General features: G+C 44.8%; 2 non-coding genes across 2 annotated transcripts; both read left to right on the top strand.

Annotated features, from left to right (window-relative positions):
• The first annotated feature begins 3,385 nt into the window (after positions 1–3,385).
• On the top strand, positions 3,386–3,457 carry TRNAD-GUC (transfer RNA aspartic acid (anticodon GUC)). Its single transcript has one exon. It is a non-coding gene; the product is annotated as a tRNA-Asp (tRNA).
• Positions 3,458–20,538: 17,081 nt separating this feature from the next.
• Positions 20,539–20,610, top strand: TRNAD-GUC (transfer RNA aspartic acid (anticodon GUC)). The gene has a single exon. It is a non-coding gene; the product is annotated as a tRNA-Asp (tRNA).
• The last annotated feature ends 738 nt before the right edge of the window (positions 20,611–21,348 follow it).

Raw genomic sequence — 21,348 nt, 5'->3', positions numbered from 1 at the left:
TAAATGGGCAAAATTCTATCGGTCCCAAGAGTAAATGGGTCTGCCCGAATACTGCCATGCTTTCATCAGCTTCTTCCTCGTTAGTATAGTGGCGAGTAGTCACGCGGGAGACCGGGGTTCGATTCCCCAACGGGGAGTGCTTTTCTCGTTTTCTACGAAGCTATTTCCCAAGACTGTCGCCATCTTTGACAAAGTCCATCTCAAGAAGAAGTGCTTCCTGCTAAATGCTAAGAAGCATGCCACTTTGCTATCCTCTTGCCTATGTACTGTTTACAACACCAGGTTATGTTTTTCTGCATTTCACCTCCAAACAGCGCTTTGTCCCCAGGAATCACTGCAGCTTTACCTTTGGGGAAAAGGAAAAAGTCTGATTTGTCAGACTTGAGATTTCTTTAGCTGGACTTTGCAGTTAGATGACTCAAGATATCATCTGTGGAAGCTATTTTTCTTTTGGCAGAACATCTGCGTATGTGTAAATGGGCAAAATTCTATCGGTCCCAAGAGTAAATGGGTCTGCCCGAATACTGCCATGCTTTCATCAGCTTCTTCCTCGTTAGTATAGTGGCGAGTAGTCACGCGGGAGACCGGGGTTCGATTCCCCGACGGGGAGTGCTTTTCTCGTTTTCTACGAAGCTATTTCCCAAGACTGTCGCCATCTTTGACAAAGTCCATCTCAAGAAGAAGTGCTTCCTGCTAAATGCTAAGAAGCATGCCACTTTGCTATCCTCTTGCCTATGTACTGTTTACAACACCAGGTTATGTTTTTCTGCATTTCACCTCCAAACAGCGCTTTGTCCCCAGGAATCACTGCAGCTTTACCTTTGGGGAAAGAGAAAAAGTCTGATTTGTCAGACTTGAGATTTCTTTAGCTGGACTTTGCAGTTAGATGACTCAAGATATCATCTGTGGAAGCTATTTTTCTTTTGGCAGAACATCTGCGTATGTGTAAATGGGCAAAATTCTATCGGTCCCAAGAGTAAATGGGTCTGCCCGAATACTGCCATGCTTTCATCAGCTTCTTCCTCGTTAGTATAGTGGCGAGTAGTCACGCGGGAGACCGGGGTTCGATTCCCCGACGGGGAGTGCTTTTCTCGTTTTCTACGAAGCTATTTCCCAAGACTGTCGCCATCTTTGACAAAGTCCATCTCAAGAAGAAGTGCTTCCTGCTAAATGCTAAGAAGCATGCCACTTTGCTATCCTCTTGCCTATGTACTGTTTACAACACCAGGTTATGTTTTTCTGCATTTCACCTCCAAACAGCGCTTTGTCCCCAGGAATCACTGCAGCTTTACCTTTGGGGAAAGAGAAAAAGTCTGATTTGTCAGACTTGAGATTTCTTTAGCTGGACTTTGCAGTTAGATGACTCAAGATATCATCTGTGGAAGCTATTTTTCTTTTGGCAGAACATCTGCGTATGTGTAAATGGGCAAAATTCTATCGGTCCCAAGAGTAAATAGGTCTGCCCGAATACTGCCATGCTTTCATCAGCTTCTTCCTCGTTAGTATAGTGGCGAGTAGTCACGCGGGAGACCGGGGTTCGATTCCCCGACGGGGAGTGCTTTTCTCGTTTTCTACGAAGCTATTTCCCAAGACTGTCGCCATCTTTGACAAAGTCCATCTCAAGAAGAAGTGCTTCCTGCTAAATGCTAAGAAGCATGCCACTTTGCTATCCTCTTGCCTATGTACTGTTTACAACACCAGGTTATGTTTTTCTGCATTTCACCTCCAAACAGCGCTTTGTCCCCAGGAATCACTGCAGCTTTACCTTTGGGGAAAAGGAAAAAGTCTGATTTGTCAGACTTGAGATTTCTTTAGCTGGACTTTGCAGTTAGATGACTCAAGATATCATCTGTGGAAGCTATTTTTCTTTTGGCAGAACATCTGCGTATGTGTAAATGGGCAAAATTCTATCGGTCCCAAGAGTAAATGGGTCTGCCCGAATACTGCCATGCTTTCATCAGCTTCTTCCTCGTTAGTATAGTGGCGAGTAGTCACGCGGGAGACCGGGGTTCGATTCCCCGACGGGGAGTGCTTTTCTCGTTTTCTACGAAGCTATTTCCCAAGACTGTCGCCATCTTTGACAAAGTCCATCTCAAGAAGAAGTGCTTCCTGCTAAATGCTAAGAAGCATGCCACTTTGCTATCCTCTTGCCTATGTACTGTTTACAACACCAGGTTATGTTTTTCTGCATTTCACCTCCAAACAGCGCTTTGTCCCCAGGAATCACTGCAGCTTTACCTTTGGGGAAAGAGAAAAAGTCTGATTTGTCAGACTTGAGATTTCTTTAGCTGGACTTTGCAGTTAGATGACTCAAGATATCATCTGTGGAAGCTATTTTTCTTTTGGCAGAACATCTGCGTATGTGTAAATGGGCAAAATTCTATCGGTCCCAAGAGTAAATGGGTCTGCCCGAATACTGCCATGCTTTCATCAGCTTCTTCCTCGTTAGTATAGTGGCGAGTAGTCACGCGGGAGACCGGGGTTCGATTCCCCGACGGGGAGTGCTTTTCTCGTTTTCTACGAAGCTATTTCCCAAGACTGTCGCCATCTTTGACAAAGTCCATCTCAAGAAGAAGTGCTTCCTGCTAAATGCTAAGAAGCATGCCACTTTGCTATCCTCTTGCCTATGTACTGTTTACAACACCAGGTTATGTTTTTCTGCATTTCACCTCCAAACAGCGCTTTGTCCCCAGGAATCACTGCAGCTTTACCTTTGGGGAAAGAGAAAAAGTCTGATTTGTCAGACTTGAGATTTCTTTAGCTGGACTTTGCAGTTAGATGACTCAAGATATCATCTGTGGAAGCTATTTTTCTTTTGGCAGAACATCTGCGTATGTGTAAATGGGCAAAATTCTATCGGTCCCAAGAGTAAATGGGTCTGCCCGAATACTGCCATGCTTTCATCAGCTTCTTCCTCGTTAGTATAGTGGCGAGTAGTCACGCGGGAGACCGGGGTTCGATTCCCCGACGGGGAGTGCTTTTCTCGTTTTCTACGAAGCTATTTCCCAAGACTGTCGCCATCTTTGACAAAGTCCATCTCAAGAAGAAGTGCTTCCTGCTAAATGCTAAGAAGCATGCCACTTTGCTATCCTCTTGCCTATGTACTGTTTACAACACCAGGTTATGTTTTTCTGCATTTCACCTCCAAACAGCGCTTTGTCCCCAGGAATCACTGCAGCTTTACCTTTGGGGAAAAGGAAAAAGTCTGATTTGTCAGACTTGAGATTTCTTTAGCTGGACTTTGCAGTTAGATGACTCAAGATATCATCTGTGGAAGCTATTTTTCTTTTGGCAGAACATCTGCGTATGTGTAAATGGGCAAAATTCTATCGGTCCCAAGAGTAAATGGATCTGCCCAAATACTGCCATCCTTTCATCAGCTACTTCCTCGTTAGTATAGTGGTGAGTATCCCCGCCTGTCACGCGGGAGACCGGGGTTCGATTCCCCGACGGGGAGTGCTTTTCTCGTTTTCTACGAAGCTATTTCCCAAGACTGTCGCCATCTTTGACAAAGTCCATCTCAAGAAGAAGTGCTTCCTGCTAAATGCTAAGAAGCATGCCACTTTGCTATCCTCTTGCCTATGTACTGTTTACAACACCAGGTTATGTTTTTCTGCATTTCACCTCCAAACAGCGCTTTGTCCCCAGGAATCACTGCAGCTTTACCTTTGGGGAAAGAGAAAAAGTCTGATTTGTCAGACTTGAGATTTCTTTAGCTGGACTTTGCAGTTAGATGACTCAAGATATCATCTGTGGAAGCTATTTTTCTTTTGGCAGAACATCTGCGTATGTGTAAATGGGCAAAATTCTATCGGTCCCAAGAGTAAATGGGTCTGCCCGAATACTGCCATGCTTTCATCAGCTTCTTCCTCGTTAGTATAGTGGCGAGTAGTCACGCGGGAGACCGGGGTTCGATTCCCCGACGGGGAGTGCTTTTCTCGTTTTCTACGAAGCTATTTCCCAAGACTGTCGCCATCTTTGACAAAGTCCATCTCAAGAAGAAGTGCTTCCTGCTAAATGCTAAGAAGCATGCCACTTTGCTATCCTCTTGCCTATGTACTGTTACAACACCAGGTTATGTTTTTCTGCATTTCACCTCCAAACAGCGCTTTGTCCCCAGGAATCACTGCAGCTTTACCTTTGGGGAAAGAGAAAAAGTCTGATTTGTCAGACTTGAGATTTCTTTAGCTGGACTTTGCAGTTAGATGACTCAAGATATCATCTGTGGAAGCTATTTTTCTTTTGGCAGAACATCTGCGTATGTGTAAATGGGCAAAATTCTATCGGTCCCAAGAGTAAATGGGTCTGCCCGAATACTGCCATGTTTTCATCAGCTTCTTCCTCGTTAGTATAGTGGCGAGTAGTCACGCGGGAGACCGGGGTTCGATTCCCCGACGGGGAGTGCTTTTCTCGTTTTCTACGAAGCTATTTCCCAAGACTGTCGCCATCTTTGACAAAGTCCATCTCAAGAAGAAGTGCTTCCTGCTAAATGCTAAGAAGCATGCCACTTTGCTATCCTCTTGCCTATGTACTGTTTACAACACCAGGTTATGTTTTTCTGCATTTCACCTCCAAACAGCGCTTTGTCCCCAGGAATCACTGCAGCTTTACCTTTGGGGAAAGAGAAAAAGTCTGATTCTTCAGACTTGAGATTTCTTTAGCTGGACTTTGCAGTTAGATGACTCAAGATATCATCTGTGGAAGCTATTTTTCTTTTGGCAGAACATCTGCGTATGTGTAAATGGGCAAAATTCTATCGGTCCCAAGAGTAAATAGGTCTGCCCGAATACTGCCATGCTTTCATCAGCTTCTTCCTCGTTAGTATAGTGGCGAGTAGTCACGCGGGAGACCGGGGTTCGATTCCCCGACGGGGAGTGCTTTTCTCGTTTTCTACGAAGCTATTTCCCAAGACTGTCGCCATCTTTGACAAAGTCCATCTCAAGAAGAAGTGCTTCCTGCTAAATGCTAAGAAGCATGCCACTTTGCTATCCTCTTGCCTATGTACTGTTTACAACACCAGGTTATGTTTTTCTGCATTTCACCTCCAAACAGCGCTTTGTCCCCAGGAATCACTGCAGCTTTACCTTTGGGGAAAGAGAAAAAGTCTGATTTGTCAGACTTGAGATTTCTTTAGCTGGACTTTGCAGTTAGATGACTCAAGATATCATCTGTGGAAGCTATTTTTCTTTTGGCAGAACATCTGCGTATGTGTAAATGGGCAAAATTCTATCGGTCCCAAGAGTAAATGGGTCTGCCCGAATACTGCCATGCTTTCATCAGCTTCTTCCTCGTTAGTATAGTGGCGAGTAGTCACGCGGGAGACCGGGGTTCGATTCCCCGACGGGGAGTGCTTTTCTCGTTTTCTACGAAGCTATTTCCCAAGACTGTCGCCATCTTTGACAAAGTCCATCTCAAGAAGAAGTGCTTCCTGCTAAATGCTAAGAAGCATGCCACTTTGCTATCCTCTTGCCTATGTACTGTTTACAACACCAGGTTATGTTTTTCTGCATTTCACCTCCAAACAGCGCTTTGTCCCCAGGAATCACTGCAGCTTTACCTTTGGGGAAAGAGAAAAAGTCTGATTTGTCAGACTTGAGATTTCTTTAGCTGGACTTTGCAGTTAGATGACTCAAGATATCATCTGTGGAAGCTATTTTTCTTTTGGCAGAACATCTGCGTATGTGTAAATGGGCAAAATTCTATCGGTCCCAAGAGTAAATGGGTCTGCCCGAATACTGCCATGCTTTCATCAGCTTCTTCCTCGTTAGTATAGTGGCGAGTAGTCACGCGGGAGACCGGGGTTCGATTCCCCGACGGGGAGTGCTTTTCTCGTTTTCTACGAAGCTATTTCCCAAGACTGTCGCCATCTTTGACAAAGTCCATCTCAAGAAGAAGTGCTTCCTGCTAAATGCTAAGAAGCATGCCACTTTGCTATCCTCTTGCCTATGTAATATTTACAACACCAGGTTATGTTTTTCTGCATTTCACCTCCAAACAGCGCTTTGTCCCCAGGAATCACTGCAGCTTTACCTTTGGGGAAAAGGAAAAAGTCTGATTTGTCAGACTTGAGATTTCTTTAGCTGGACTTTGCAGTTAGATGACTCAAGATATCATCTGTGGAAGCTATTTTTCTTTTGGCAGAACATCTGCGTATGTGTAAATGGGCAAAATTCTATCGGTCCCAAGAGTAAATGGGTCTGCCCGAATACTGCCATGCTTTCATCAGCTTCTTCCTCGTTAGTATAGTGGCGAGTAGTCACGCGGGAGACCGGGGTTCGATTCCCCGACGGGGAGTGCTTTTCTCGTTTTCTACGAAGCTATTTCCCAAGACTGTCGCCATCTTTGACAAAGTCCATCTCAAGAAGAAGTGCTTCCTGCTAAATGCTAAGAAGCATGCCACTTTGCTATCCTCTTGCCTATGTACTGTTTACAACACCAGGTTATGTTTTTCTGCATTTCACCTCCAAACAGCGCTTTGTCCCCAGGAATCACTGCAGCTTTACCTTTGGGGAAAGAGAAAAAGTCTGATTTGTCAGACTTGAGATTTCTTTAGCTGGACTTTGCAGTTAGATGACTCAAGATATCATCTGTGGAAGCTATTTTTCTTTTGGCAGAACATCTGCGTATGTGTAAATGGGCAAAATTCTATCGGTCCCAAGAGTAAATGGGTCTGCCCGAATACTGCCATGCTTTCATCAGCTTCTTCCTCGTTAGTATAGTGGCGAGTAGTCACGCGGGAGACCGGGGTTCGATTCCGCGACGGGGAGTGCTTTTCTCGTTTTCTACGAAGCTATTTCCCAAGACTGTCGCCATCTTTGACAAAGTCCATCTCAAGAAGAAGTGCTTCCTGCTAAATGCTAAGAAGCATGCCACTTTGCTATCCTCTTGCCTATGTACTGTTTACAACACCAGGTTATGTTTTTCTGCATTTCACCTCCAAACAGCGCTTTGTCCCCAGGAATCACTGCAGCTTTACCTTTGGGGAAAGAGAAAAAGTCTGATTTGTCAGACTTGAGATTTCTTTAGCTGGACTTTGCAGTTAGATGACTCAAGATATCATCTGTGGAAGCTATTTTTCTTTTGGCAGAACATCTGCGTATGTGTAAATGGGCAAAATTCTATCGGTCCCAAGAGTAAATGGGTCTGCCCGAATACTGCCATGCTTTCATCAGCTTCTTCCTCGTTAGTATAGTGGCGAGTAGTCACGCGGGAGACCGGGGTTCGATTCCCCGACGGGGAGTGCTTTTCTCGTTTTCTACGAAGCTATTTCCCAAGACTGTCGCCATCTTTGACAAAGTCCATCTCAAGAAGAAGTGCTTCCTGCTAAATGCTAAGAAGCATGCCACTTTGCTATCCTCTTGCCTATGTACTATTTACAACACCAGGTTATGTTTTTCTGCATTTCACCTCCAAACAGCGCTTTGTCCCCAGGAATCACTGCAGCTTTACCTTTGGGGAAAAGGAAAAAGTCTGATTTGTCAGACTTGAGATTTCTTTAGCTGGACTTTGCAGTTAGATGACTCAAGATATCATCTGTGGAAGCTATTTTTCTTTTGGCAGAACATCTGCGTATGTGTAAATGGGCAAAATTCTATCGGTCCCAAGAGTAAATGGGTCTGCCCGAATACTGCCATGCTTTCATCAGCTTCTTCCTCGTTAGTATAGTGGCGAGTAGTCACGCGGGAGACCGGGGTTCGATTCCCCGACGGGGAGTGCTTTTCTCGTTTTCTACGAAGCTATTTCCCAAGACTGTCGCCATCTTTGACAAAGTCCATCTCAAGAAGAAGTGCTTCCTGCTAAATGCTAAGAAGCATGCCACTTTGCTATCCTCTTGCCTATGTACTATTTACAACACCAGGTTATGTTTTTCTGCATTTCACCTCCAAACAGCGCTTTGTCCCCAGGAATCACTGCAGCTTTACCTTTGGGGAAAAGGAAAAAGTCTGATTTGTCAGACTTGAGATTTCTTTAGCTGGACTTTGCAGTTAGATGACTCAAGATATCATCTGTGGAAGCTATTTTTCTTTTGGCAGAACATCTGCGTATGTGTAAATGGGCAAAATTCTATCGGTCCCAAGAGTAAATGGGTCTGCCCGAATACTGCCATGCTTTCATCAGCTTCTTCCTCGTTAGTATAGTGGCGAGTAGTCACGCGGGAGACCGGGGTTCGATTCCCCGACGGGGAGTGCTTTTCTCGTTTTCTACGAAGCTATTTCCCAAGACTGTCGCCATCTTTGACAAAGTCCATCTCAAGAAGAAGTGCTTCCTGCTAAATGCTAAGAAGCATGCCACTTTGCTATCCTCTTGCCTATGTACTGTTTACAACACCAGGTTATGTTTTTCTGCATTTCACCTCCAAACAGCGCTTTGTCCCCAGGAATCACTGCAGCTTTACCTTTGGGGAAAGAGAAAAAGTCTGATTTGTCAGACTTGAGATTTCTTTAGCTGGACTTTGCAGTTAGATGACTCAAGATATCATCTGTGGAAGCTATTTTTCTTTTGGCAGAACATCTGCGTATGTGTAAATGGGCAAAATTCTATCGGTCCCAAGAGTAAATGGGTCTGCCCGAATACTGCCATGCTTTCATCAGCTTCTTCCTCGTTAGTATAGTGGCGAGTAGTCACGCGGGAGACCGGGGTTCGATTCCCCGACGGGGAGTGCTTTTCTCGTTTTCTACGAAGCTATTTCCCAAGACTGTCGCCATCTTTGACAAAGTCCATCTCAAGAAGAAGTGCTTCCTGCTAAATGCTAAGAAGCATGCCACTTTGCTATCCTCTTGCCTATGTACTGTTTACAACACCAGGTTATGTTTTTCTGCATTTCACCTCCAAACAGCGCTTTGTCCCCAGGAATCACTGCAGCTTTACCTTTGGGGAAAGAGAAAAAGTCTGATTTGTCAGACTTGAGATTTCTTTAGCTGGACTTTGCAGTTAGATGACTCAAGATATCATCTGTGGAAGCTATTTTTCTTTTGGCAGAACATCTGCGTATGTGTAAATGGGCAAAATTCTATCGGTCCCAAGAGTAAATGGGTCCGCCCGAATACTGCCATGCTTTCATCAGCTTCTTCCTCGTTAGTATAGTGGCGAGTAGTCACGCCTGTCACGCGGGAGACCGGGGTTCGATTCCCCGACGGGGAGTGCTTTTCTCGTTTTCTACGAAGCTATTTCCCAAGACTGTCGCCATCTTTGACAAAGTCCATCTCAAGCAGAAGTGCTTCCTGCTAAATGCTAAGAAGCATGCCACTTTGCTATCCTCTTGCCTATGTACTGTTTACAACACCAGGTTATGTTTTTCTGCATTTCACCTCCAAACAGCGCTTTGTCCCCAGGAATCACTGCAGCTTTACCTTTGGGGAAAGAGAAAAAGTCTGATTTGTCAGACTTGAGATTTCTTTAGCTGGACTTTGCAGTTAGATGACTCAAGATATCATCTGTGGAAGCTATTTTTCTTTTGGCAGAACATCTGCGTATGTGTAAATGGGCAAAATTCTATCGGTCCCAAGAGTAAATGGGTCTGCCCGAATACTGCCATGCTTTCATCAGCTTCTTCCTCGTTAGTATAGTGGCGAGTAGTCACGCGGGAGACCGGGGTTCGATTCCCCGACGGGGAGTGCTTTTCTCGTTTTCTACGAAGCTATTTCCCAAGACTGTCGCCATCTTTGACAAAGTCCATCTCAAGAAGAAGTGCTTCCTGCTAAATGCTAAGAAGCATGCCACTTTGCTATCCTCTTGCCTATGTACTGTTACAACACCAGGTTATGTTTTTCTGCATTTCACCTCCAAACAGCGCTTTGTCCCCAGGAATCACTGCAGCTTTACCTTTGGGGAAAGAGAAAAAGTCTGATTTGTCAGACTTGAGATTTCTTTAGCTGGACTTTGCAGTTAGATGACTCAAGATATCATCTGTGGAAGCTATTTTTCTTTTGGCAGAACATCTGCGTATGTGTAAATGGGCAAAATTCTATCGGTCCCAAGAGTAAATGGGTCTGCCCGAATACTGCCATGCTTTCATCAGCTTCTTCCTCGTTAGTATAGTGGCGAGTAGTCACGCGGGAGACCGGGGTTCGATTCCCCGACGGGGAGTGCTTTTCTCGTTTTCTACGAAGCTATTTCCCAAGACTGTCGCCATCTTTGACAAAGTCCATCTCAAGAAGAAGTGCTTCCTGCTAAATGCTAAGAAGCATGCCACTTTGCTATCCTCTTGCCTATGTACTGTTTACAACACCAGGTTATGTTTTTCTGCATTTCACCTCCAAACAGCGCTTTGTCCCCAGGAATCACTGCAGCTTTACCTTTGGGGAAAGAGAAAAAGTCTGATTTGTCAGACTTGAGATTTCTTTAGCTGGACTTTGCAGTTAGATGACTCAAGATATCATCTGTGGAAGCTATTTTTCTTTTGGCAGAACATCTGCGTATGTGTAAATGGGCAAAATTCTATCGGTCCCAAGAGTAAATGGGTCCGCCCGAATACTGCCATGCTTTCTTCAGCTTCTTCCTCGTTAGTATAGTGGCGAGTAGTCACGCCTGTCACGCGGGAGACTGGGGTTCGATTCCCCGACGGGGAGTGCTTTTCTCGTTTTCTACGAAGCTATTTCCCAAGACTGTCGCCATCTTTGACAAAGTCCATCTCAAGAAGAAGTGCTTCCTGCTAAATGCTAAGAAGCATGCCACTTTGCTATCCTCTTGCCTATGTAATATTTACAACACCAGGTTATGTTTTTCTGCATTTCACCTCCAAACAGCGCTTTGTCCCCAGGAATCACTGCAGCTTTACCTTTGGGGAAAAGGAAAAAGTCTGATTTGTCAGACTTGAGATTTCTTTAGCTGGACTTTGCAGTTAGATGACTCAAGATATCATCTGTGGAAGCTATTTTTCTTTTGGCAGAACATCTGCGTATGTGTAAATGGGCAAAATTCTATCGGTCCCAAGAGTAAATGGGTCTGCCCGAATACTGCCATGTTTTCATCAGCTTCTTCCTCGTTAGTATAGTGGTGAGCATCCCCGCCTGTCACGCGGGAGACCGGGGTTCGATTCCCCGACGGGGAGTGCTTTTCTCGTTTTATACGAAGCTATTTCCCAAGACTGTCGCCATCTTTGACAAAGTCCATCTCAAGAAGAAGTGCTTCCTGCTAAATGCTAAGAAGCATGCCACTTTGCTATCCTCTTGCCTATGTACTGTTTACAACACCAGGTTATGTTTTTCTGCATTTCACCTCCAAACAGCGCTTTGTCCCCAGGAATCACTGCAGCTTTACCTTTGGGGAAAGAGAAAAAGTCTGATTTGTCAGACTTGAGATTTCTTTAGCTGGACTTTGCAGTTAGATGACTCAAGATATCATCTGTGGAAGCTATTTTTCTTTTGGCAGAACATCTGCGTATGTGTAAATGGGCAAAATTCTATCGGTCCCAAGAGTAAATGGGTCCGCCCGAATACTGCCATGCTTTCATCAGCTTCTTCCTCGTTAGTATAGTGGCGAGTAGTCACGCCTGTCACGCGGGAGACCGGGGTTCGATTCCCTGACGGGGAGTGCTTTTCTCGTTTTCTACGAAGCTATTTCCCAAGACTGTCGCCATCTTTGACAAAGTCCATCTCAAGAAGAAGTGCTTCCTGCTAAATGCTAAGAAGCATGCCATTTTGCTATCCTCTTGCCTATGTACTGTTTACAACACCAGGTTATGTTTTTCTGCATTTCACCTCCAAACAGCGCTTTGTCCCCAGGAATCACTGCAGCTTTACCTTTGGGGAAAGAGAAAAAGTCTGATTTGTCAGACTTGAGATTTCTTTAGCTGGACTTTGCAGTTAGATGACTCAAGATATCATCTGTGGAAGCTATTTTTCTTTTGGCAGAACATCTGCATATGTGTAAATGGGCAAAATTCTATCGGTCCCAAGAGTAAATGGGTCTGACCGAATACTGCCATGCTTTTATCAGCTTCTTTCTCGTTAGTATAGTGGTGAGTATCCCCGCCTGTCACGCGGGAGACCGCGGCTCGTTTCCCCGACGGGGAGTGCTTTTCTCGTTTTCTACGAAGCTATTTCCCAAGACTGTCGCCATCTTTGACAAAGTCCATCTCAAGAAGAAGTGCTTCCTGCTAAATGCTAAGAAGCATGCCACTTTGCTATCCTCTTGCCTATGTACTGTTTACAACACCAGGTTATGTTTTTCTGCATTTCACCTCCAAACAGCGCTTTGTCCCCAGGAATCACTGCAGCTTTACCTTTGGGGAAAGAGAAAAAGTCTGATTTGTCAGACTTGAGATTTCTTTAGCTGGACTTTGCAGTTAGATGACTCAAGATATCATCTGTGGAAGCTATTTTTCTTTTGGCAGAACATCTGCGTATGTGTAAATGGGCAAAATTCTATCGGTCCCAAGAGTAAATGGGTCTGCCCGAATACTGCCATGCTTTCATCAGCTTCTTCCTCGTTAGTATAGTGGCGAGTAGTCACGCGGGAGACCGGGGTTCGATTCCCCGACGGGGAGTGCTTTTCTCGTTTTCTACGAAGCTATTTCCCAAGACTGTCGCCATCTTTGACAAAGTCCATCTCAAGAAGAAGTGCTTCCTGCTTAATGCTAAGAAGCATGCCACTTTGCTATCCTCTTGCCTATGTACTGTTTACAACACCAGGTTATGTTTTTCTGCATTTCACCTCCAAACAGCGCTTTGTCCCCAGGAATCACTGCAGCTTTACCTTTGGGGAAAGAGAAAAAGTCTGATTTGTCAGACTTGAGATTTCTTTAGCTGGACTTTGCAGTTAGATGACTCAAGATATCATCTGTGGAAGCTATTTTTCTTTTGGCAGAACATCTGCGTATGTGTAAATGGGCAAAATTCTATCGGTCCCAAGAGTAAATGGGTCTGACCGAATACTGCCATGCTTTCATCAGCTTCTTCCTCGTTAGTATAGTGGTGAGTATCCCCGCCTGTCACGCGGGAGACCGGGGTTCGATTCCCCGACGGGGACTGCTTTTCTCGTTTTCTACGAAGCTATTTCCCAAGACTGTCGCCATCTTTGACAAAGTCCATCTCAAGAAGAAGTGCTTCCTGCTAAATGCTAAGAAGCATGCCACTTTGCTATCCTCTTGCCTATGTACTATTTACAACACCAGGTTATGTTTTTCTGCATTTCACCTCCAAACAGCGCTTTGTCCCCAGGAATCACTGCAGCTTTACCTTTGGGGAAAAGGAAAAAGTCTGATTTGTCAGACTTGAGATTTCTTTAGCTGGACTTTGCAGTTAGATGACTCAAGATATCATCTGTGGAAGCTATTTTTCTTTTGGCAGAACATCTGCGTATGTGTAAATGGGCAAAATTCTATCGGTCCCAAGAGTAAATGGGTCTGCCCGAATACTGCCATGCTTTCATCAGCTTCTTCCTCGTTAGTATAGTGGCGAGTAGTCACGCGGGAGACCGGGGTTCGATTCCCCGACGGGGAGTGCTTTTCTCGTTTTCTACGAAGCTATTTCCCAAGACTGTCGCCATCTTTGACAAAGTCCATCTCAAGAAGAAGTGCTTCCTGCTAAATGCTAAGAAGCATGCCACTTTGCTATCCTCTTGCCTATGTACTGTTTACAACACCAGGTTATGTTTTTCTGCATTTCACCTCCAAACAGCGCTTTGTCCCCAGGAATCACTGCAGCTTTACCTTTGGGGAAAGAGAAAAAGTCTGATTTGTCAGACTTGAGATTTCTTTAGCTGGACTTTGCAGTTAGATGACTCAAGATATCATCTGTGGAAGCTATTTTTCTTTTGGCAGAACATCTGCGTATGTGTAAATGGGCAAAATTCTATCGGTCCCAAGAGTAAATGGGTCTGCCCGAATACTGCCATGCTTTCATCAGCTTCTTCCTCGTTAGTATAGTGGCGAGTAGTCACGCGGGAGACCGGGGTTCGATTCCCCGACGGGGAGTGCTTTTCTCGTTTTCTACGAAGCTATTTCCCAAGACTGTCGCCATCTTTGACAAAGTCCATCTCAAGAAGAAGTGCTTCCTGCTAAATGCTAAGAAGCATGCCACTTTGCTATCCTCTTGCCTATGTACTGTTTACAACACCAGGTTATGTTTTTCTGCATTTCACCTCCAAACAGCGCTTTGTCCCCAGGAATCACTGCAGCTTTACCTTTGGGGAAAGAGAAAAAGTCTGATTTGTCAGACTTGAGATTTCTTTAGCTGGACTTTGCAGTTAGATGACTCAAGATATCATCTGTGGAAGCTATTTTTCTTTTGGCAGAACATCTGCGTATGTGTAAATGGGCAAAATTCTATCGGTCCCAAGAGTAAATGGGTCCGCCCGAATACTGCCATGCTTTCATCAGCTTCTTCCTCGTTAGTATAGTGGCGAGTAGTCACGTCTGTCACGCGGGAGACCGGGGTTCGATTCCCCGACGGGGAGTGCTTTTCTCGTTTTCTACGAAGCTATTTCCCAAGACTGTCGCCATCTTTGACAAAGTCCATCTCAAGAAGAAGTGCTTCCTGCTAAATGCTAAGTAGCATGCCACTTTGCTATCCTCTTGCCTATGTACTATTTACAACACCAGGTTATGTTTTTCTGCATTTCACCTCCAAACAGCGCTTTGTCCCCAGGAATCACTGCAGCTTTACCTTTGGGGAAAAGGAAAAAGTCTGATTTGTCAGACTTGAGATTTCTTTAGCTGGACTTTGCAGTTAGATGACTCAAGATATCATCTGTGGAAGCTATTTTTCTTTTGGCAGAACATCTGCGTATGTGTTAATGGGCAAAATTCTATCGGTCCCAAGAGTAAATGGGTCCGCCCGAATACTGCCATGCTTTCATCAGCTTCTTCCTCGTTAGTATAGTGGCGAGTAGTCACGCCTGTCACGCGGGAGACCGGGGTTCGATTCCCTGACGGGGAGTGCTTTTCTCGTTTTCTACGAAGCTATTTCCCAAGACTGTCGCCATCTTTGACAAAGTCCATCTCAAGAAAAAGTGCTTCCTGCTAAATGCTAAGAAGCATGCCACTTTGCTATCCTCTTGCCTATGTACTGTTTACAACACCAGGTTATGTTTTTCTGCATTTCACCTCCAAACAGCGCTTTGTCCCCAGGAATCACTGCAGCTTTACCTTTGGGGAAAGAGAAAAAGTCTGATTTGTCAGACTTGAGATTTCTTTAGCTGGACTTTGCAGTTAGATGACTCAAGATATCATCTGTGGAAGCTATTTTTCTTTTGGCAGAACATCTGCATATGTGTAAATGGGCAAAATTCTATCGGTCCCAAGAGTAAATGGGTCTGACCGAATACTGCCATGCTTTTATCAGCTTCTTTCTCGTTAGTATAGTGGTGAGTATCCCCGCCTGTCACGCGGGAGACCGCGGCTCGATTCCCCGACGGGGAGTGCTTTTCTCGTTTTCTACGAAGCTATTTCCCAAGACTGTCGCCATCTTTGACAAAGTCCATCTCAAGAAGAAGTGCTTCCTGCTAAATGCTAAGAAGCATGCCACTTTGCTATCCTCTTGCCTATGTACTGTTTACAACACCAGGTTATGTTTTTCTGCATTTCACCTCCAAACAGCGCTTTGTCCCCAGGAATCACTGCAGCTTTACCTTTGGGGAAAAGGAAAAAGTCTGATTTGTCAGACTTGAGATTTCTTTAGCTGGACTTTGCAGTTAGATGACTCAAGATATCATCTGTGGAAGCTATTTTTCTTTTGGCAGAACATCTGCGTATGTGTAAATGGGCAAAATTCTATCGGTCCCAAGAGTAAATGGGTCTGCCCGAATACTGCCATGCTTTCATCAGCTTCTTCCTCGTTAGTATAGTGGCGAGTAGTCACGCGGGAGACCGGGGTTCGATTCCCCGACGGGGAGTGCTTTTCTCGTTTTCTACGAAGCTATTTCCCAAGACTGTCGCCATCTTTGACAAAGTCCATCTCAAGAAGAAGTGCTTCCTGCTAAATGCTAAGAAGCATGCCACTTTGCTATCCTCTTGCCTATGTACTGTTTTCAACACCAGGTTATGTTTTTCTGCATTTCACCTCCAAACAGCGCTTTGTCCCCAGGAATCACTGCAGCTTTACCTTTGGGGAAAGAGAAAAAGTCTGATTTGTCAGACTTGAGATTTCTTTAGCTGGACTTTGCAGTTAGATGACTCAAGATATCATCTGTGGAAGCTATTTTTCTTTTGGCAGAACATCTGCGTATGTGTAAATGGGCAAAATTCTATCGGTCCCAAGAGTAAATGGGTCTGCCCGAATACTGCCATGCTTTCATCAGCTTCTTCCTCGTTAGTATAGTGGCGAGTAGTCACGCGGGAGACCGGGGTTCGATTCCCCGACGGGGAGTGCTTTTCTCGTTTTCTACGAAGCTATTTCCCAAGACTGTCGCCATCTTTGACAAAGTCCATCTCAAGAAGAAGTGCTTCCTGCTAAATGCTAAGAAGCATGCCACTTTGCTATCCTCTTGCCTATGTACTGTTTACAACACCAGGTTATGTTTTTCTGCATTTCACCTCCAAACAGCGCTTTGTCCCCAGGAATCACTGCAGCTTTACCTTTGGGGAAAGAGAAAAAGTCTGATTTGTCAGACTTGAGATTTCTTTAGCTGGACTTTGCAGTTAGATGACTCAAGATATCATCTGTGGAAGCTATTTTTCTTTTGGCAGAACATCTGCGTATGTGTAAATGGGCAAAATTCTATCGGTCCCAAGAGTAAATGGGTCCGCCCGAATACTGCCATGCTTTCATCAGCTTCTTCCTCGTTAGTATAGTGGCGAGTAGTCACGCCTGTCACGCGGGAGACCGGGGTTCGATTCCCCGACGGGGAGTGCTTTTCTCGTTTTCTACGAAGCTATTTCCCAAGACTGTCGCCATCTTTGACAAAGTCCATCTCAAGAAGAAGTGCTTCCTGCTAAATGCTAAGTAGCATGCCACTTTGCTATCCTCTTGCCTATGTACTATTTACAACACCAGGTTATGTTTTTCTGCATTTCACCTCCAAACAGCACTTTGTCCCCAGGAATCACTGCAGCTTTACCTTTGGGGAAAAGGAAAAAGTCTGATTTGTCAGACTTGAGATTTCTTTAGCTGGACTTTGCAGTTAGATGACTCAAGATATCATCTGTGGAAGCTATTTTTCTTTTGGCAGAACATCTGCGTATGTGTTAATGGGCAAAATTCTATCGGTCCCAAGAGTAAATGGGTCCGCCCGAATACTGCCATGCTTTCATCAGCTTCTTCCTCGTTAGTATAGTGGCGAGTAGTCACGCCTGTCACGCGGGAGACCGGGGTTCGATTCCCTGACGGGGAGTGCTTTTCTCGTTTTCTACGAAGCTATTTCCCAAGACTGTCGCCATCTTTGACAAAGTCCATCTCAAGAAAAAGTGCTTCCTGCTAAATGCTAAGAAGCATGCCACTTTGCTATCCTCTTGCCTATGTACTGTTTACAACACCAGGTTATGTTTTTCTGCATTTCACCTCCAAACAGCGCTTTGTCCCCAGGAATCACTGCAGCTTTACCTTTGGGGAAAGAGAAAAAGTCTGATTTGTCAGACTTGAGATTTCTTTAGCTGGACTTTGCAGTTAGATGACTCAAGATATCATCTGTGGAAGCTATTTTTCTTTTGGCAGAACATCTGCATATGTGTAAATGGGCAAAATTCTATCGGTCCCAAGAGTAAATGGGTCTGACCGAATACTGCCATGCTTTTATCAGCTTCTTTCTCGTTAGTATAGTGGTGAGTATCCCCGCCTGTCACGCGGGAGACCGCGGCTCGATTCCCTGACGGGGAGTGCTTTTCTCGTTTTCTACGAAGCTATTTCCCAAGACTGTCGCCATCTTTGACAAAGTCCATCTCAAGAAGAAGTGCTTCCTGCTAAATGCTAAGAAGCATGCCACTTTGCTATCCTCTTGCCTATGTACTATTTACAACACCAGGTTATGTTTTTCTGCATTTCACCTCCAAACAGCGCTTTGTCCCCAGGAATCACTGCAGCTTTACCTTTGGGGAAAGAGAAAAAGTCTGATTTGTCAGACTTGAGATTTCTTTAGCTGGACTTTGCAGTTAGATGACTCAAGATATCATCTGTGGAAGCTATTTTTCTTTTGGCAGAACATCTGCATATGTGTAAATGGGCAAAATTCTATCGGTCCCAAGAGTAAATGGGTCTGACCGAATACTGCCATGCTTTTATCAGCTTCTTTCTCGTTAGTATAGTGGTGAGTATCCCCGCCTGTCACGCGGGAGACCGCGGCTCGATTCCCCGACGGGGAGTGCTTTTCTCGTTTTCTACGAAGCTATTTCCCAAGACTGTCGCCATCTTTGACAAAGTCCATCTCAAGAAGAAGTGCTTCCTGCTAAATGCTAAGAAGCATGCCACTTTGCTATCCTCTTGCCTATGTACTGTTTACAACACCAGGTTATGTTTTTCTGCATTTCACCTCCAAACAGCGCTTTGTCCCCAGGAATCACTGCAGCTTTACCTTTGGGGAAAGAGAAAAAGTCTGATTTGTCAGACTTGAGATTTCTTTAGCTGGACTTTGCAGTTAGATGACTCAAGATATCATCTGTGGAAGCTATTTTTCTTTTGGCAGAACATCTGCGTATGTGTAAATGGGCAAAATTCTATCGGTCCCAAGAGTAAATGGGTCTGCCCGAATACTGCCATGCTTTCATCAGCTTCTTCCTCGTTAGTATAGTGGCGAGTAGTCACGCGGGAGACCGGGGTTCGATTCCCCGACGGGGAGTGCTTTTCTCGTTTTCTACGAAGCTATTTCCCAAGACTGTCGCCATCTTTGACAAAGTCCATCTCAAGAAGAAGTGCTTCCTGCTAAATGCTAAGAAGCATGCCACTTTGCTATCCTCTTGCCTATGTACTATTTACAACACCAGGTTATGTTTTTCTGCATTTCACCTCCAAACAGCGCTTTGTCCCCAGGAATCACTGCAGTTTTACCTTTGGGGAAAAGGAAAAAGTCTGATTTGTCAGACTTGAGATTTCTTTAGCTGGACTTTGCAGTTAGATGACTCAAGATATCATCTGTGGAAGCTATTTTTTCCTTTGGCAGAACATCTGCGTATGTGTAAATGGGCAAAATTCTATCGGTCCCAAGAGTAAATGGGTCTGCCCGAATACTGCCATGCTTTCATCAGCTTCTTCCTCGTTAGTATAGTGGCGAGTAGTCACGCGTGAGACCGGGGTTCGATTCCCCAACGGGGAGTGCTTTTCTCGTTTTCTACGAAGCTATTTCCCAAGACTGTCGCCATCTTTGACAAAGTCCATCTCAAGCAGAAGTGCTTCCTGCTAAATGCTAAGAAGCATGCCACTTTGCTATCCTCTTGCCTATGTACTGTTTACAACACCAGGTTATGTTTTTCTGCATTTCACCTCCAAACAGCGCTTTGTCCCCAGGAATCACTGCAGCTTTACCTTTGGGGAAAGAGAAAAAGTCTGATTTGTCAGACTTGAGATTTCTTTAGCTGGACTTTGCAGTTAGATGACTCAAGATATCATCTGTGGAAGCTATTTTTCTTTTGGCAGAACATCTGCGTATGTGTAAATGGGCAAAATTCTATCGGTCCCAAGAGTAAATGGGTCTGCCCGAATACTGCCATGCTTTCATCAGCTTCTTCCTCGTTAGTATAGTGGCGAGTAGTCACGCGGGAGACCGGGGTTCGATTCCCCGACGGGGAGTGCTTTTCTCGTTTTCTACGAAGCTATTTCCCAAGACTGTCGCCATCTTTGACAAAGTCCATCTCAAGAAGAAGTGCTTCCTGCTAAATGCTAAGAAGCATGCCACTTTGCTATCCTCTTGCCTATGTACTGTTTACAACACCAGGTTATGTTTTTCTGCATTTCACCTCCAAACAGCGCTTTGTCCCCAGGAATCACTGCAGCTTTACCTTTGGGGAAAGAGAAAAAGTCTGATTTGTCAGACTTGAGATTTCTTTAGCTGGACTTTGCAGTTAGATGACTCAAGATATCATCTGTGGAAGCTATTTTTCTTTTGGCAGAACATCTGCGTATGTGTAAATGGGCAAAATTCTATCGGTCCCAAGAGTAAATGGGTCTGCCCGAATACTGCCATGCTTTCATCAGCTTCTTCCTCGTTAGTATAGTGGCGAGTAGTCACGCGGGAGACCGGGGTTCGATTCCCCGACGGGGAGTGCTTTTCTCGTTTTCTACGAAGCTATTTCCCAAGACTGTCGCCATCTTTGACAAAGTCCATCTCAAGAAGAAGTGCTTCCTGCTAAATGCTAAGAAGCATGCCACTTTGCTATCCTCTTGCCTATGTACTGTTTACAACACCAGGTTATGTTTTTCTGCATTTCACCTCCAAACAGCGCTTTGTCCCCAGGAATCACTGCAGCTTTACCTTTGGGGAAAGAGAAAAAGTCTGATTTGTCAGACTTGAGATTTCTTTAGCTGGACTTTGCAGTTAGATGACTCAAGATATCATCTGTGGAAGCTATTTTTCTTTTGGCAGAACATCTGCGTATGTGTAAATGGGCAAAATTCTATCGGTCCCAAGAGTAAATCGATCTGCCCAAATACTGCCATCCTTTCATCAGCTACTTCCTCGTTAGTATAGTGGTGAGTATCCCCGCCTGTCACGCGGGAGACCGGGGTTCGATTCCCCGACGGGGAGTGCTTTTCTCGTTTTCTACGAAGCTATTTCCCAAGACTGTCGCCATCTTTGACAAAGTCCATCTCAAGAAGAAGTGCTTCCTGCTAAATGCTAAGAAGCATGCCACTTTGCTATCCTCTTGCCTATGTACTATTTACAACACCAGGTTATATTTTTCTGCATTTCACCTCCAAACAGCGCTTTGTCCCCAGGAATCACTGCAGCTTTACCTTTGGGGAAAAGGAAAAAGTCTGATTTGTCAGACTTGAGATTTCTTTAGCTGGACTTTGCAGTTAGATGACTCAAGATATCATCTGTGGAAGCTATTTTTCTTTTGGCAGAACATCTGCGTATGTGTAAATGGGCAAAATTCTATCGGTCCCAAGAGTAAATGGGTCTGCCCGAATACTGCCATGCTTTCATCAGCTTCTTCCTCGTTAGTATAGTGGCGAGTAGTCACGCGGGAGACCGGGGTTCGATTCCCCGACGGGGAGTGCTTTTCTCGTTTTCTACGAAGCTATTTCCCAAGACTGTCGCCATCTTTGACAAAGTCCATCTCAAGAAGAAGTGCTTCCTGCTAAATGCTAAGAAGCATGCCACTTTGCTATCCTCTTGCCTATGTACTGTTTACAACACCAGGTTATGTTTTTCTGCATTTCACCTCCAAACAGCGCTTTGTCCCCAGGAATCACTGCAGCTTTACCTTTGGGGAAAGAGAAAAAGTCTGATTTGTCAGACTTGAGATTTCTTTAGCTGGAC

The sequence above is a fragment of the Eleutherodactylus coqui genome, chromosome 11 (assembly GCF_035609145.1).
Source record: "Eleutherodactylus coqui strain aEleCoq1 chromosome 11, aEleCoq1.hap1, whole genome shotgun sequence".
Classification (NCBI taxonomy): Eukaryota; Metazoa; Chordata; class Amphibia; order Anura; family Eleutherodactylidae; genus Eleutherodactylus; species Eleutherodactylus coqui.
The sequence above is the reverse complement of the archived record's forward strand: the minus strand, read 5'-3'. Positions and strand labels throughout refer to the sequence as shown.